Here is a 16975-nt window from a genome sequence, read left to right as displayed (position 1 = left end):
TATCTTTATTGCAAACCTCATCAAAAACTTACTGCCTTCTGCGCATATACGATTGTGTTTCAAGCTCTGCATTTTCCGAATCGACGTTTAGACGTAAATCGTTTTTATCGTACGAACATCATATTTTAGTTTGTGTTTACGTTCTGATTTCTATCATAACTAGAAACTGCCTTGATATCTTTGCTTTAACTGCATCTTGCTTGGTTACAAGTTAAAGTGATTTACGAATAAGATTTTCTACTGAAATCGCACTTATCGTACGAACGCGATTTTAATCGTCGAAAGTTTTCTACTGCACTAATTCACCCCCCCCCCTCTTAGTGCCGCTCCGATCCTAACAATTGGTATTAGAGCCACGGTTTTCTACTTTGGTTTAACACCCAAATAGAAATGGCTCTTTACGACTTTCAATAGGGTCACTCTCTCATTCGTCCTCCCTTTTTTAATGGGACGGACTACACTTATTGAAAAACTCGAATGAGAGTTTTCTTACTTTCTTTGGATTTAAATTTATGGCACATAGTCGAAAATGGATTTAAAATGTCTTCTCTTCCAATGAACCATTGGAATGATTTGGAGAAGAAGATGTTTTCTTTAAGCGCAAAGGCTATGAATGCCTTATTTTGTGCTTTGGACAAAAATGAGTTCAATCGGATTTCTACATGCAAAACGGCTTTTGATATTTAGCGAACACTTGAAATCACGAACGAGAGAACTAGTAGTGTCAAAGACTCGAAAGTTCACATTTTATTACATGATTTTGAGCTTTTTCGAATGCAACCAAGCGAGACTATAGGCGACATGTACACCCAATTCACGAATGTCGTCAATAATCTAAGAGTTCTTGGTAAATCTTTTTCAAATTTTGATCTTGTAAGCAAGATCTTAAGATCCCTTCCAAAAAGATGGGATCCTAAAATAACCGCAATACAAGAAACAAAAGATTTAAATATTTTTCCACTTGAAGAACTAATTGGTTCGTTGATGACATATGAAATGGTGCACAATACGCATGATGAACATGATGAACAAAATCACCTTCCAAAGAACAGGAAGGATTTGGAACTCCGGACAAATGAATATCACTTGAGCGATGACTCAAGTGATGAGGACAATGATGAACTTGAACTTTGAACACTAAATCTTAATAAGTTTATTAAACAAAAATCTAAAATAAAAATGAACTTGAATGGAGGAAGAGGCCAAAGAAGAGGAAGGCAACCAAGGATGAATCAAAAACTTCCAAAGGTGAAATGGCAAATTGGGCTTTGTTGAGCTTCGACTACAAGGTAAGTAACTCAACTCTCTTGAATTATTTTGAAATTACATAATACTTTTCATGAGTTATTTTTAATTTAGTTTAGGATTAATTACATGAAAATAAAAAAATTAGAAATCATGCTTATCATTCTAGCAATTTTAAAAATAATCATGAAAATTGTATGTTTATGATAAACAAAATGATTTTGATTAAAAATGCCTTATGAAATATGATATCATGCCTAATAAATTTATTTTTTGAAGCTATGCATGATGATGATGATGAGTTTTGGGTAATTTATAGTTTATTGATTATTGATGATTTCCATAATGATTTTTTATCGATTTATACCATGATGAAAGTTGCTTTCGAAAATGATGCACGGCTTTGGTATGCAAACTAAGCATGAAAATATAGATTCACCTAAAAAGAAAAATGTATGACTACAACAAATAACAAATGATTTTGGTTGAAAATACTTTATACTCAATGAAACCATCATTGATGAATATGCTTTATGTTTAATAGTTTCTTTGGCTTATATGCTATATCATGATAAATATTTTGAAAATAAATGAAATCATGTTTGATTTGAAGTAATGCATAATGATCATGCTTAATGATGTATTTTTTGATTTGACATAAAAGTGGCTTTAAAAAATGATGTATGTTTTGATTTGACATAAATGAAATAGGCATGCTTATATGAAATAGTGAAGTGTCATGCTTGACAATTGTATTCTTAATGATGCATAAAGTTGTAATAAAAATATTAATATTTTAATACTATGATTTGATGATTTTATGCATGACATTGTAAAGTTATATATAATGATACATAATGATGAAATTGTGTAATAAAAATATTAAACATTTTGAAACCATGTTTTAGTGTCATGCATATTGATCATGCTTAATAAATCTCGAAATTATGCATGATGAATCTTATAATTTATGGATTATTGATTTTTACCATAATGAAAGTACCTTATTGATCTTTGTTGTAATAAATCTTACTATTTCGATTTTAAACATGATACATGTTTTTATTTGGCATAAATGAAACAAAATCATATGTTTTGAAACAATCGAAAAGAGGGAAACATTCTTGAAAATTATTTTTCTCAATCTTATTGATTTTAATGAATCCATTTGTATCATCTTTGTGAATCTCTTGGATTTTGATAATGATTTTAATGATTTAAATTTGAATAAATTTTTATCGAAATCACGATCTTGATCTCTTGAAATTTATAACATGAAATCCTTTATGAATCAAAATTGTTTTCTATTTAAAAGGAGATTTGTTGAAATGTTTCATCGTCTTTTAGTATTCATGATCTTGATAATTATGTTTTGAAACTTTATGTAAACCAAGAATGTTCATCATGATTCTCTCTTTGAATATTTAAAGAGGAGAATTTTTTAGACGAATCATGATTTTGATGATTGAATATTTAATGTGCATGAATTGAGATCTTGCTCTCCTACTATTCTTTTTGCTATTCACCAAAAGGAAGACTAATTCTAATAAACCATGATATGCTATATGAATTTTATTGTATTCATGAAGTAATATCTCATCACTAATTTTTGTTTATATTCCTTCATGTGATGATATGAATGTATGAAACACTTATGATATGATTTTTTATTCTATTCCATGTATTCGTGAAATATTTATCTCATCACCCAATTAATTCCTCTTGATACTCCTAATGTGATGATGTGAAATTATGTATGAAATACAAATGGGGAGAAGTTTTGATCATGCATGGTAGGATATAATTTGACAAATTGATACCATCATGATATGAAACATTTATGATTTGCAATGATGATATGCAATACTTATGCTTTCTAATTATGATGTGATGTATTACATATGATGTAAATCATGATTTAAAATACTGAGTTGTTGCTAAAATGATGTATTATAAATATTGATTTAATGTTTCGTATCATGAATACTCTAAATGATGAATGTTTGGTATCGTGATCAAATTGTTGACAAATAGTTAAAAATTTTAGTATCATGTATGATATCCTCATAATGTTGATGGATTTATTCAATATCGTGCATGAATGAATATAAGGTTTTCGAAAATGTGCATATTCTAATTTGAAAATATGATGATGTACAAATAAGATTGATACTTACTTTTTTCATAATTGATGTAAAGGGTCTTCCCTTCTTTTTGACAATGACAAAGGGGGAGATAGCTAGCTTGCACAAGTCCAGAAGATGCAAAAACTTGATTACTAGCTTGCCTATCTTAAGTAACAAAGATTGCTAACTTGCTTATTTCAAGAAGCAAAAGCTGTCTTCTTGAACATCACTATCTTGCCTATCTTAAGAAGCAAGATTGCAACCTGCACATTACAATAGGCAGCAAGAATCGATAGCTTACACACTTCAACAAGAAAGCTATCTTGTATTTGCTTTCGAAATTTTTACTAGCTTGTATGTTGCAAAACTTGCTCACTTTTTCAAACACTTTGCTAGCTTGCACTTTGTAAAGGAAGCAAAAGTAGCACTTCTCAAAAGAGAAGAAAGAATTTACTATCTTGAACATCACAAAAATTTGCTACCTTGCATGATGTAAAATGTGCCAAGATCACTATCTCAAAAAAAGCAAATGTGCTATCTTGCCTATCTCAAAATACAAAACATGCTAACTTGTTACGGAAGCAAAATTGCTAGCTCAAACATTGCAAAGGAAGCAAAAATTTGCTAGCTTGAAACTTGCATATCATGAAAATTGCTAGCTTGTAGTCTAAAGAGAAGCAATTAGTTGTTATCTCAAGAAAAGCAAACATGCTAAACTTACACATCTTTAATGGCTAGATTGCATGATGATAAAATTTGATACTATGTTTTTCATTCAATGTATGGAACTTTTTATCTCTAAACACATAAGAGTAGGAACTTCTCCTTTTTGTTGATGACAAAGGGGGAGAAGTATGATGACATGACATGTTATGCATAAGTTTATGATGACATGTTGCTTGGATTCTTGAATCCAAGAGTTTCTATCAATAAGCCATATTGATAGGGGGAGTTTGTTTAAACTCCGGGAGTTAAGGTTAACTCCGTCATCAAGTGGTTGTCATCATCAAAAAGGGAGAGATTGTTGAATCTCATATTTTGATGATGAAACCACTTGATATGTATTTATGATTTAATCTACGTTTTGAGTGATGCAGGTCTACTCGATCATGATTAGACAGTTAACGTAGGAGGAATTGACGTTGCGCCGGAGGAGATCACGTTAGGATATTGGATGGCAGAAGGCTTCAGACGTTAGGTATCGGGCCAAACAATGACGTGCCGGGCAACAGAATGTCAATTTGTGTTGTAATAATTGTCTAGATCGGAGTAGAGTTTTAGCTTGTGTGTGTAGGATTAACTACGATAATGATGAAGACATAAAGCGAAACAAAGTATCAGATGTTGGGAAATCATGGGGGCAACATCACATGCGCAGCGGAAGAACAAGAAAACAAAATCCCCAATTCCCAAAAAGATGTTCGTCGTCGTGTGAAGATTGGTGCGCAAAAATCCGCGAAACATGAAACTGTGTATAGAGTAGATTGTGTTACCTAGGGAGATCGTATATCCCTGTTTCCTTGCAGATCCTTAGGTGAGGGTAAAGGAGGTCAAGCGTCCTCCTCTCTAGCGGTGATCCACACAGCAGGGTTGCGACGACGCTCCTCAAAACTCCAGGCTTGATCTGAGGTGGAGAGGAAGAGGAGAATAGGAAAGGCAAGCAAAGGCTCTAGCCTATGAGGCTCTGAATCCCTCCTATTTATAGAGGTCCCTTGTCAAACCCTAATGGGTCCTCCCCTAGTGGGTATTGGATCTGCATCCAATAAGACAAGGGCTCCGTCGGATATCTCATATCCGAACCTCTACTCATCGTAATGCCTACCATATGTGTGTGACCCTCTAGGCCTAATATCGAGCTGGCCGTGAGTCATACCTGTCAGAACTCCTTCTAACTCAGTGAATTATTATCTCTGTAATAATTCACTTGACTTATCGACTATGGAAGTACTAGGCCACTACGCCGTAGTCCCCAAACGATACAGGGGAATCCTATCCATTGGACTTGTCTGTCCTCAGTTACCGTGTACATATAATCCCTCATCCATCTAATATCCCAGAGACCGTATATCGAGCATGGTGTTGTTAGACCCATACGGTTTCTACTCGAGTCTCGCTCTAAACGGATTCTCCCGGAGAACTCTTTCTCTCTCAACCCGAATGACCCTGGCCAGGGATTTGTCTGAGCAAGAACACATGGGATATTCCTCTCATGACGCCGAGAGTGGATGATCCTCTATCGACACTCAATAGCCCTCGTAAGGTCGACTACCACTCCCAATGACCAGCTGTACTAGATTTGGGACAATCAAACCTATAAGTCTGGTATCAAAGAGTGGAGCACTCATACAGGACATCCTTGGTGTCTCAAGTCTAAGGACCAGATACACCACTAGGACTACGGAATCTTTGTCTGACAATAAGGCATCATCAACCATCCAGCATTCCGTAAGCGGATCAATCAGTGAACTCATTCTCCAATGAGCACCTGTACTGTATCCCTAGTGTCCCTACACGAGCAGCTATGAGACCAGCTGCATCGATCATATGGACGGGTATACAGCACACTAGTCTATCCGGTTATCACGATGTCCCTCTCGAGTAACCTATGATAGGGATTATTTAGGATATGTGTTTAAAGGTGAATCGATCTCATTATCGTGATCTCATCACGATCCGATTCCCATTGCACAAATCCAAGAACATCACAATATATGTATGCATTTATGCAATAGTTATAAAGTGATATACGCCAAAATATAATAAGCAAAAAGATTCTGTATCAAGTCACACGTGCCATCACTCACGTGATTGGCTTGCTGGGCACCTATGACTAGCAATCTCCTACTTGACCTAAAGCTAATCACCTATGTGTCTAATCCCCATCAGACCCCTGTGACGCTCAAAGACAATCTGAGACAACGACTTTGTTAGTGGATCTGCAATGTTATCTTCGGATGGAACTCTTTCCACTGCTAAATCTCCTCGGGTTACGATCTCTCTGATAAGTTGGAACCTCCTCAGAACACTTCTGATGAGACCTGGGTTCCCTTATTTGAGTAATCGCCCCGTTGTTGTCGTAATATAAGGAGATCGGCTCCTCGCTACCCGGCACGACTCCCAAATCTGTGATGAACTTCTTCACCCAAACTCCCTCCTTTGCTACATCTGATGCAGCAATGTACTCCGCCTCTGTGGTCGAGTCAGTAGTAGTATCTTGTTTGGAACTCTTCCAGCAAACTGCTCCTCCATTCAAGGTGTACACATATCCTGAATTTGACTTGCTATCATCGACATCAGACTGAAAACTGGAGTCAGTGTAGCCTTCAACCTTAAGGCTATTACCTCTATATACTAGTAAAAGATCCTTTGTCCTTCTCAAGTACTTAAGGATACACTTTACTGCTTTCCAATGCTCCAAGCCTGGATCCGCCTGATACCTGCTCGTGACACTCAGAGCGTACGCTATATCAGGCCTAGTACATAGCATGGCATACATGATAGCCCATATTGCTGAGGCATAAGGTATCATATCCATGTTCGCCCTTTCTTGGAATATTCCATGCCAAACATTTTGACAATGGTTTCTATGTACCTGGACTGGGACAAGCCAAGCATCCTCTTAGATCTATCTCTATAGATTCTAATCCCCAAGATATAGGATGCTTCCCCTAAGTCCTTCATGGAGAAGTGTGTAGATAACCAAGCCTTTACTGTGGATAGCATTCCTATGTTATTCCCAATGATGAGGATGTCATCCACATATAACACCAAAAAGGTGATAGCGCTCCCACTTACCTTTCTGTATACACAAGGCTCATCTTCATTCTTAACGAAGTCATAAGATCTGATTGCCTCATCAAATCTTATGTTCTAACTTCGGGAAGCTTGCTTTAGTCCATAAATGGATCTAAGCAACCTACACACCTTATCTGGGCAGTTCTTGGACACGAATCCCTCAGGTTGCATCATATACACCTCCTCCTCGAGGTTCCCGTTGAGGAATGCGGTTTTCACATCCATCTGCCAGATCTCATAATCATAGTGTGCTACAATAGCCAATAGAATTCTGATGGATTTTAGCATTGCTACGGGTGAGAAGGTTTCATCGTAGTCAACACCTTGCCTTTGATGATACCCTTGAGCTACTAGCCTTGCTTTATAGGTCTCTACCTTTCCATCTACTCCGATCTTTTTCTTAAAGATCCATTTGCAATCGATGGGTACAATACCTTTGGGTGCATCAACTAGGTTCCAAACCTTATTGGAGTACATAGAATCCATCTCAGAATTCATGGCTTCTTGCCACTTCCCGGAGTCTATACTCATAATAGCCTCCTCGTAGGTCTGAGGATCAATATCCTCAACATCCTCTCCTCTAATATGTCCCACATATCTCTCAGGAGGATGTGATATCAGACCTGCATAAAGTTGAAACTTGTGTATTAGGTACCTGAACAGACTTGGGCTGTAGAGTGGTGCATGAGCTTGGTTCTCCAACCTCGCTCAACTCTATCATTCTCCCACTGTCTCCGCCAAGAATGTGTTCCTTCTCAAGGAACACTACTCTCTTAGCTACAAAGACCTTTTGGTCCTCGAGATGATAGAAATAATACCCACAAGTTTCCTTGGGGTATCCCACAAATTTGCATCGCTCTGTCCTTGATTCTAACTTGTCGGGGTTATTTCTTTTAACGTGGGCAGGGTAGCCCCAAATCTTAACAACCTTAAGATCAGGCTTCTTCCCTTTCCATATCTCATATGGTGTAGACACTACCGACTTAGTTGGAACTCTGTTCAGAAGATAAGTTGCAGTTTCTAGGGCATATCCCTAGAATAAGATGGGTAGGTCAGCGAAACTCATCATGGACCATACCATATCTAATAATGTACGATTTCTCCTTCCAGAGACACCATTGAGCTGAGGTGTATAAGGAAGTGTCCATTGGGATAATATCCCATGGTCCTTGAGGAACTGAGTAAACTCTGTACTTAAGTACTCACCTCCTCGATCTGATCGAAGAGTTTTGATACTCTTTCCAGTTTGGTTCTCCACCTCATTCCTATACTCTCTGAATTTCTCAAAGGCCTCGGACTTGTACTTCATTAAGTACACATACAATGGCATGAGTTGTCATTAGTAAATGTAATGAAGTAGGAGTAACCTCCAATGGCATGAGTTGACATGGGTCCACATACATCACTATGTATGAGTTCCAACAACTCAGTGGCTCTCTCTCCAGTTCCACTAAATGGAGAGTTCGTCAATTTTCCACGAATGCAAGGTTCACAAGTTGCATATGACACGTAGTCGAATGGATCTAGATATCAATTATTTAGCAACTTTTCAATCCTTCTTTCATGGATGTGACCTAGCCTACAATGCCATAGGTATGCACTGTTCACTTCATCTCGTTTCCTCTTAGACACTTACATTCATGATATGTGGAGTAGTGTCTTGCATAAACAAACCTTTATGCAATATTCCTCTCATGAATCTCCCCTTAGCTTTGCTAGAATTTACAATAAATTGTAGATGTGATAAGCAATATTGGTATCCAATACCAATGCACTATCACAAAAATCTAACAATTGGAGATTGATCATGAATGTACTTGAAGCTTCACCAAGCTTCTTGTTTCGCCCTTTCTGCAAGGTACTCTTTGCAGTTCCTCTTCCAGTGCCCATCTTTACCACAGTGGAAGCACTGGCCTTTGTCCTTTACTGGGTCTTTCTTAGCAACCTTTGCTTTACCTGGTTTGCCCTTGCCCTTTCCCTTCTTAAGGGACATTTCTACTTTCCTTTTCTTTCTGGTCTCACTAGTGTAGAGAACTGGCTTCTCTTTCTTAATAGTACTCTCTGCCTCCCTCAACATATTGAGGAGCTCTGGGAGAGTCACCTCAAGCTTATTCATATTAAAATTCATTATGAATTGTGAAAAGAAATCTGGTAGGGACTGAAGCACAATGTCCACACACAAGTTATCCTCTAGGACCATTCCTAGACCTGTGAGTTTCTCTATCCACTCAATCATCTTTAGGACATGGTTCTGAACTGGTGTCCCCTCAGTCATCGTAGCGCGGAAGAGGCTCTTAGATATCTCATATCGCTGAGTTCTTCCTTGTTCCTCAAACAATTTGTGGACAAGTAGGAGAATGGATCTGGCATCCATCTTTTCATGTTGTCTTTGTAACTCAGGAGTCATAGAGCCCAACATATAGCACTGAGCAAGAGTGGAGTCATCAATGTACTTCATGTAGCGAGCGATCTCATCCTCGTTTGCCCCTTCTTCGGGCGTAGGTATCACTGTATCAAGGACGTACACGATTTTCTTCGCTGTGAGAACAATTCTCAAGTTACGGAGCCAATCCGTATAATTTGGACCAATGAGGCGGTTGACATCAAGTATGTCACGTAAGGGATTTGAAACCGACATTTTCTGAAAATAAAGATGCAGTAGAAATGAATAACATGCAGATTTTGCAAGAAATAAACTATCAAGATATGGACTTCTATCTTAATATGCTACCACTATTTTACTAACGAGTCATGCGACACCCTCAACACGTGAAATGGAAGTCTCTGGCAGACTTCTAGTGGGGATCAGGATCCAATCAGCGTCTTAGTGTAACCTCGAGGGACTCGACCAATCACACTAAGCCTAAAAGGTAGGCAACTCTTACCAATCACAACTCCTTGTGATTCTCGTCCTGTTCGGCCTTCGAATCACCATGGCCTCGAGGGACTCGACCAACCATGATGCTCGGTTAAGTCAACACCTCCGTAGGGGGTGCTGTCCCGCCGGGCGGCCGCCCCTGTGGGTAGGGTTTCGCCCGCGGGAGCAGCGGCGGAAGGCGCCGCTGCCCTACGGCGACAGGCGCTGCTTCCTTGCGGTTGCTCGTGCCGTTGCCCTACGGCGGCAGGCGCCTCTACCCGTGGGCTGCCAGCCCCGCCGGCAGCAAGCCTGCTGCAAGCAGGCCGCCGGTCGGCTATTGCAGACGCAGCCCCTGTGCTGCCCGCCTTCGGCTGCGCTTCACGCACGCAGATCGAGGGCAGCAACTGTTGCTGCCCTCTCTCGCTTTTGCGTCAACGATTTTGACGTCAAAATTCTTCCTAAACATAACACACGCAGTTCAAAACCAATCATTCGCATGAACAACTTGGCTCTGAACAACTGGGGGCAACATCACATGCGCAGTGGAAGAACAAGAAAACAAAATCCCCGATTCCCAAAAAGATGTTCGTCGTCGTGTGAAGATTGGTGCACAAAAATCCGCGAAACATGAAACGGCGTATAGAGTAGATTGTGTTACCTAGGGAGATCGTATATCCCTGTTTCCTTGCAGATCCTTAGGAGAGGGTAAAGGAGGTCAAGCGTCCTCTTCTCTAGCGGTGATCCACAAAGCAGGGTTGCGACGACGCTCCTCAAAACTCTAGGCCTGATCTAAGGTGGAGAGGAAGAGGAGGATAGGAAAGGCAAGCAAAGGCTCTAGCCTATGAGGCTCTGAATCCTTCCTATTTATAGAGGTCCCTTGTCAAACCCTAATGGGTCCTCCCCTAGTGGGTATTGGATCTGCATCCAATAAGACAAGGGCTCCGTCGGATATCTCATATCCGAACCTCTACTCATCGCAATGCCTACCATATGTGTGTGACCCTCTATGCCCAATATCGAGCTGGCCGTGAGTCATACCTATCAAAACTCCTTCTAACTCAGTGAATTATTATCTCTGTAATAATTCACTTGGCTCATCGACTACGGAAGTACTAGGCCACTACGCCGTAGTCCCCAGACGATATAGGGGAATCTAATCCATTGGACCTGTCTGTCCTCAGTTACCGTGTACCTATAATCCCTCATTCATCTAATATCCCAAAGACCGTATATCGAGCATGGTGTTGTCAGACCCATATGGTTTCTACTCGAGTCTCGCTCTAATCGGATTCTATCGGAGAACTCTTTCTCTCTCAACCCGAATGACCCTGGCCAGGGATTTGTCCGAGCAAGAACACATGGGATATTCCTCTCATGATGCCGAGAGTGGATGATCCTCTATCGACACTCAATAGCCCTCGTAAGGTCGACTACCACTCCCAATGACCAGTTGTACTAGATCTGGGACAACCAAACCTATAAGTCTGGTATCAAAGAGTGGAGCACTCAAACAGGACATCCTTGGTGTCTCAAGTCTAAGGACCATATACACCACTAGGACTACGGAATCGCTGTTTGACAATAAGGCATCATCAACCATCCAGCATTCCGTAAGCGGATCAATCAGTGAACTCATTCTCCAATGAGCACCTGTACTGTATCCCTAGTGTCCCTACATGAGCAGCTATGAGACCAGCTGCATCCATCATATGGATGGGTATACAACACACCAGTCTATCCGGTTATGACAATGTCCCTCTCGAGTAACCTATGACCTCGATCATTTAGGATATGTGTTTAAAGGTGAATCGATCTCATTATCGTGATCTCATCATGATCCGATTCCCATTGCACAAATCCAAGGACATCACAATATATGTATGCATTTATGCAATAGTTATAAAGTGATATATGCCAAAATATAATAAGCAAAAAGATTCTGTATCAAGTCACACGTGCCATCACTCACGTGATTGGCTTGCTGGGCACCTATGACTAGCATCAGAGTCAATCGCGAAGGATTTGTTGCGAGTTCGAGAGTTCGACGGAAGTCCGAAGGTTCGTTGGGATTGCTGTCGGAACTAGCCGAGAATAAGTAGGGAGCTTGCCGATGGGTTTTCCAGAAGCTTGCTGGAAGGTTCGTTGGAAGTTTTCGGAGCTCACCGAGAAAGATCGGAGCTTGCCGAAGAAGCTCGTTGGAACTCGCCAAGATCAAATCGTGAAGTCTAGGAGCTTGCCGGGAGTCCGCAGAATAGTTTTCGAGAGTTCGTCAGAAGACCGCCGGAAGTTCGCCGGATGCTCGCCGAAAAAAGTCTTGACTTACAGACTTTGTAATAGCTTAGAAAATGTCTTTAAATTCACAGTTAGCTTGTTAATTAGGGTTAGGATAAGGTTTTAATCCTATAACCCAAGTAGGGGCCAATTGGGCCTGAGTTCGGACTAGTTTGGGCCAAGTTTGGAGACCAACCAGTGAGCTGAAATAGTGTAGGCGGTGGCACTGCTAGATTAGGTGGTGGCACCACCCAGAACCCGAGAACTGAGCGGTGGCACTGCTGGACTAAGCGGTGGCACCGCCCAGCACCCGAGAGGTCGGGCGGTGGCTCGGCCAGCCTCGGAAACCCAAGAAAATTTAAATTTTGGAGCCCAAATTTGAATCCTCTTGGGGCCTATAAATACCCCTCAATTCTCAACAGAGAACACAATCTTTGAGAAGCAAGAGATTGAGATAAAAGTCTTAGCAAAGCCTTTAGCAAGTTTTTGTTTTCAATAGTTTGAGTGTTCACCTCCCTCTTTCTCTTTGAAAATTTGTAAGAGTGTGAACCACTTGTAAAAGGTTATAAGAGGGGTATTTGTCTTTCCCCTTCAAAGTGATTTGCTAATGGAAGTTGGGAGCCTCTTCGAAGAAGGCTTCGCAAGTGGATGTAGGTCATTTTGATCGAACCACTTTAAATTGGTGTATTCTCTGGTTTGCATTTACATATTGATATTTACCTTACTGCAAACCTTCATACGTGCTTTACTTCCTCATTACTTTTGCTACACATCTTTATGAACACTCTTTCAAGATAAGCACTTCCAAGTTTGGTTTTTTATTGTACAAAAGATTTTTCCAAAACCGAAGTTTTAATCCGCTGCACTAATTCACCCCTCCCTCTTAGTGCCGCTTCGATCCTAACAAGAAGTTCATCCACCATTGGTGTTGGGTACTTATCCTTGATGTTGATGCCATTTATGTTAGGATCAAGAGCACTAAGAGGGGGGGGGGGGGGTGAATTAGTGCAGCGGAAATATTTCAGCGATTAAAACCGAAAGCTGCGTTCGTTTGATACAAACAATTTCGATGTAAAAGCCGATTCTAAGATTACTTTAAATTATGATTAAGCGAGATGACGTTAAAGTAAATCTACAAAGGCAGTTTGCAGTTTATGATGAAAATCAGAATGCAAGCGCAAACTGAAATGCGACGTTCGTACGATAAAACCGGTTTACGTCTAAATGCCAATTTTGAAGATACTGAACTTTGAGATATGTTTTATAAATGCGCAGAAGGCAGTTTGCAGTTATGATTGAAATCAAAACGTAAACGTAAACTGAAATGTAATGATCGTACGAAAAAGCCGATTTACGTCTAAACGCATATTCGGAAAGCTCTGAACTTAGAAACTCGTTCGTAAAAGTGCAGAAGGAAGTAGCTATTTAGGAGGTTTGCAGTAAAGATAAAATGCTCAAAGTAAATGCAAACCGAGATTTAGAGTGGTTCGGTCAATCTTGACCTACTCCACTTTTGGCTTCCTCCACCGACGAGGTAACCGACGTCAACTAGAGGCCTTCCTTCAATAGGCGAAGGCCAACCACCCTTTTACAGTTTCACTCCTTTTGACGGGCTTAGGAGACAACCCTTACAAAAATTTCTCTCCTCTCTTTACAACTCAGAACTTGGAAGAATAGAGGGAGAAGAACTTTTGGCCTTTACAACAATTTTGAGCTCTAAGAATCATAGAAAGGATCAAGATTTTGGTGTAAGTTACTGCCCTTTCAGTGCTGAATGGGTGGGGTATTTATAGGCCCCAACCCAGTTCAAATTTGGAGCTCAAAACTATCAATTCCCGGAATTCCGGGATCAGGCGGTTGCACCTCCTTACTAGAGCGGTTGCACCGCCTGGCATAGCTCAAAGACTGAGCCTCTAGGTGGTGCCACCTCCTGTCAGGGGCGGTTGCACCTCCTGCCAGAGCTCGAAGACTGAGCTCAGGCGGTTGCACCTCTTGACTAAGGCGGTTGCACCGCCTGCCAGAGCTCGAAGACCGAGCTCAAGCGGTGCCACCTCTTGTCAGGGGCGGTTGCACCGCCCAGTCTCGCTCGGAGACTAAGCCCAGGCGGTGCTACCTCCTGGCTGGGGCGGTTGCACCGCCCAGTCTCACTCGGAGACTGCCTCCTGGGCGGTGATACCTCCTAGCACTATTTCATGTCCGAATGGGTTGATTCATTCGGCCCAATTTGGGTCTTTCAGGGGCCCGATTGCCCCATGATTAAGTTAATGGGATCACCTCCCATTTCTAACTTAATCATTGTGCTAACTACGATTATTTCCTAAGACATTTACTACAACTTGCTCCGGTACGTCAATCGCTTCTTCCGGCGAGCTTCCGGCGAGCTTCCGGCGAACTTCCGTCGATCATCCGATGAACCCTCGGTGATGCTCCTGCGGACTTCCGGCAAACTCCTGGACTTGCGACGATCCACTTGGCGAGTTCCGACGAGCTTCTTTGGTAAGCTCCTGGACTTCTCGGATTTGTTCCCGTAGAACCTCCGACGACCGTCCGAACTTCCGTAGAACTCTCGAACTCCCAATGTGATCATTGTCTTGACTCCAGCGCAACTCCTGCTGCATGTCTTACTTTCATCGTAGTTAATCCTGCACATGTAAACAAAACTTCGATCGAGACAATTAATCCTAAGCAATTAACCAAGTTGTCCGGCATGTCATTGGTCCCTCGATGCTTCGTTCGATTCTTCGGCGCATCGTCCTTTCCTGCGACCTATTGCCTAATCGGCCAGTTGGCTCCGCAACTCCGATATCCTTGGCACAATACCCGCTCTTCTTGGCCCAATGCCCAAGTCCACGGCCCGAAGCCTTCTATCGATACGTCGACCGATCCACCGGCCCGACGTCCAATCTTCTGACATGTTCCTCCGGCACAACATGATTTTCTTGCTTTAATTGTCTCATCCTGCTCGAGGCATCCTGCGTCACTCAAAACGCAGATTAAATCATAAACATATATCAAGTAGTTTCATCATCAAAATACGAGATTCAACAATCTCCCCCTTTTTTATGATGACAACCACTTGATGACGGAGTTAAACTTAACTCCCGGAGTTTAAACAAACTCCCTCTATCAATATGCCATATTGATAGAATCTTGAATTCAAACTGAATTCAAGTCATTGCAATATTCATCATGAATACTTGCAACACGTCATTATGAACTTATTCATAAACTTATGCATAACATGTCATGTCATCAACATACTTCTCCCCCTTTGTCATCAACAAAAAAGAGAAGTACCACAATCAAGTGTTTATGATATTGGTTCAACTCATTGCATGAAAAACATAATATCAAGTTTTATCATCATGCAGTTTTGAAGCCAGAAAATTTAGCAAATATTACATCATGCTTAGAACATTCAAGCTATCAAGTTTTAGATATGTAAGTTTTACAGCATACAAGATAGCACTTTTATAACATGCAAGCTAGCAATGTTGCAACATTTTAGAACTTGCAAGCTAGCAATTTAGAGATGTTCAAGAAGACAACTCTTGCTTCTTGAAATATGCAAGTTGCAAGCTAGCAAATTTTTACGATATGCAAGTTTTGCTTCTTGAGATAGGTAAGATAGCACTTTTGCAATTTGTGTTTGGCAAGCTTGTGATGTTCAAGATAACAAGCTCTTTCTTCTCTTTTGAGAAGTGTCATTTTTGCTTTCTTTGCACAGTGCAAGCTAGCAAAATGCCAAACTAGCAAGAGATAATGTTTTACATGAGGCAAACAAATAATTTGGCAAGTGTTACATTTGCATCTTCTCTTTATATGTGCAAGAAAATAAACAAGTTTTTGCATTTTCTTGACATTTCAAGCTAGCAATTATCGGTGATGTTCAAGATAGCAATTTCTTCTCTTTTGTAATTTTTGCCATTTTCTTGAATTGTGCTAGCAATCTATCTCCCCCTTTGTCATTGTCAAAAAGAAGGGAAAAACCCTTTACATCAATTTCTAAATCATGATAAAGGTAAGTAATCATTCTTATTTGTGCATCATTATAGTTTCAATGCACAAATTCATTAACATTACATTTCATTTGTTTTTTTTTTTTGCATGATACTGAAAAATCAATCATCATCATGAGCATATCAAACATGATATTCAAGCATTCATGATATATCATTTTGGCAACATGATCATAGATATTCAAACGATGGTATCTAAATGTCAGAATTCATTACATCCTATTATGCATGATCATTAACTCCTCATTTGTATTTCATGCATTATTTCATTTCATCTCATAAGGAATATCACGAAGAGTTATTTGATGATGAGATAAATATTTTCTGAATACACGGAATATCATAAGTGTTTCATGTTTTCATATTATCACATGAAGCATATTATCATTTTTAAGATTCATAACATGAATAACGTTATTACTATTTCATCAATTTCGAGATTCACACAATATCATGAAATCATTAATCTCGATAAGATGGAAAAAGCATTTTCTTTTTAAGTGATTCTTTTAGCACATCATAAAAAAACTCATTCATAATTCAAGTGATTTACAAGATATCATAAATGAATTTATCACTTGTATTTCATCAAAATCGAGAACTCTAGAGATAGAAAATGATTGAAGCATTTAATCATGATTGAAGCATGATTCATATTTAAA

Source organism: Musa acuminata, chromosome BXJ3-5 (genome assembly GCF_036884655.1).
Source record: "Musa acuminata AAA Group cultivar baxijiao chromosome BXJ3-5, Cavendish_Baxijiao_AAA, whole genome shotgun sequence".
Taxonomy (NCBI): domain Eukaryota; kingdom Viridiplantae; phylum Streptophyta; class Magnoliopsida; order Zingiberales; family Musaceae; genus Musa; species Musa acuminata.
The sequence above is the reverse complement of the archived record's forward strand: the minus strand, read 5'-3'. Positions refer to the sequence as shown.